At 41.0% G+C, this 2,357-nt stretch overlaps 1 non-coding gene across 1 annotated transcript; it reads right to left on the reverse strand.

Annotated features, from left to right (window-relative positions):
* Positions 1-601: 601 nt before the first annotated feature.
* On the reverse strand, positions 602-685 carry Trnas-gga (transfer RNA serine (anticodon GGA)). The gene is given in 2 exon segments: positions 602-636; positions 646-685. It is a non-coding gene; the product is annotated as a tRNA-Ser (tRNA).
* Between the last annotated feature and the right edge of the window lie 1,672 nt (positions 686-2,357).

A 2,357-nucleotide genomic window follows, 5' to 3' on the forward strand; every position in this document is an offset into this window, starting at 1 on the left:
ACTGCCTTTGAAAATGACGGAAAGTCAACACGCATAAGGTTGTTGGAAAAATAAGAGTGTTATAAAGACACAAGAAAAATTATTAAAAGCGCACCCAATGGCCGCGTCGTCCCTCAGCAAACTTCAAGCAAATTGCAGCAATCACAGAAGTTAGAAAGAAAATAGTACGTACAAAGAACATAACTGCGAAGAAGCCATGGGTAACAGAAGAAATACTTCAGCTGATCGATGAAAGAAGGAAGTACAAAAAATTTCAGAGAAATTTAGGAATACAGAAATACAGGTCACTGAGAAATTAAATAAATAGGAAATGTAGGGAAGCTAAGACGAAATAACTGCATTAAAAATGTGAAGAAATCGGAAAAGAAGTGATTGTTGTAAGGAGTGACTCAGCGTACAGAAAATTCAAACCACCTTCGGTGAAATTAAAAGCAAGGGTAGTAACATTAAGAGTGCAACTGGAATTCCACTGTTAAATGCAGAGGAGAGAGCGGAAAAGAGTTGGCTCTGAGCACTATGGGACTTAACTTCTGAGGTCATCAGTCCCCTTGAACTTAGAATTACTTAAACCTAACTAACCTAAGGACATCACCCACATCCATGCCCGAGGCAGGATTCGAACCTGCGACCTCAGCGGTCGCGCGGTTCCAGACTATAGCGCCTAGAACCGCTAGGCCACCCGGGCCGGCGGAAAAGAGTTCACTGAAGGTCTGAGTGAGGGGAAGACTTGTCTCATGCGATAGAAGAGGAGACAGTAGTAGATTTAGAAGGGATAGGGGATCCACTATCAGAATCAGAATTTAAAAGACCTTTCGAAGACTTAAGATGAAATGAGGCAGAGGAGATAGATAACATTCCATCAGAATTTCTAAAACCATTGGGGGGGAGTGACAACAAAACGACTACTCACGTTGGTGTGTAGAATCTAGGAACGATAAAGGCACCAGAGAACAATTCTGACGTTTCAATTGAAAATGGAAGCAAGACTAAAGAAAAAACAAGACACGTTCATAGGATCTGTAAACCAGAAAAAAAGTTCGACAATGTCCAATGTTGCAAGGTGTGTGAAATTCTGAGGAAAGCAGATGTACGCTGTAGGGGGAGACAGTAATACACAACACGTACAACTGACAAGAGGAAATAATAAGAGTGGAAGACCAAGAACTAAGTGCTCAGATTGAGTAGTCTTTCACTCCTACTGTTCAGTCGAAGAAGCATTGCTGGATATTAAAGATTGGTTCAGGAGTGGAATTAAAATTCAAGATGAAATGATATCAATGATACGATTCGCTGATGACGTAGCTACCCACAGCAAAAGTGAAGAACAGTTACATGATCTTCGGAATGGAGTGGACTGAATATGGACTGAGAGTACAGAATATGGACAGAGAGTAATTCGAAGAAAGATGAAAGTAATGAGAAGTAGCAGAAATGAAAACAGCGAGAAACTTAACACCAGGATAGATGTTCACGAAGTAGGTGAAGTTAAGGAATTTTGCAACCTAGGCAGCAAAATAAGGAAAGGCGGACGGAGCACTGAGGGCATTAGAAGCATTCCTGGACAAGAGAAGTCCAGCAGCATCAAACATAGGCCTTAATTTGAGGAAGACGTTTCTGAGAACGTATGTTTGGAGCACAGTATTGTATGCTAGTGGAAGATAGTCTGTGGGAAAACCGGAACAGAAGAGAGTCGAAGCATTTGACATGTGGTGCTACAGAAGAATGTTGAAAATTAGGCAGATTGACAAGGTAAGAAATGAAGAGGTTCTGCACAAAATCGGAGAGGACAGGGATATGTAGAAAACACTGACAAGAAAAAGCGACAGGATGATAGGGCATCTGTTGTGACGTCAAGAAGAAGACAGAAACTGAATACATCCAGCAAATAATTGAGGATATAAGCTGCAAGTACTACTCTAAGATGAAGAGGTCAGCGCAGGAGAGGAATTGGTGGCAGGTCGCAACAAATCAGTCAGAAGGCTGATGGAAAAAAAAATCCTTTGTATTCACGAGTTGCCCACATGAGAACTCGTTGCGTTTTCTTCACAATGTGTTCCATTTAACTTGCTACCCCTCCCCCCACAGTGTTATCGTCACTTTGTGTAAGTTGTATTGTGGTGTTAGAAAACTTCTCTGCCTATGAATTTCATGTAAATTGTGCGGATCATAAAGAGCAAATAAAATATATAATACTCAGACTTGAGATAGAGTTCAAAATCCCTTTTCTATGGTGGGGTGGTCCACAGATAACAAATATTACCTGTTCTATACCTTAGTGATTGTTGTCACTCTGACGGTGTTTTCGTGGTGTACTGTCGTCAATCACAGCTATTGGCAGTTCAAAGTTTAAGAGAGAC

The sequence above is a fragment of the Schistocerca serialis genome, chromosome 1, assembly GCF_023864345.2.
Source record: "Schistocerca serialis cubense isolate TAMUIC-IGC-003099 chromosome 1, iqSchSeri2.2, whole genome shotgun sequence".
NCBI classification, from domain to species: domain Eukaryota; kingdom Metazoa; phylum Arthropoda; class Insecta; order Orthoptera; family Acrididae; genus Schistocerca; species Schistocerca serialis.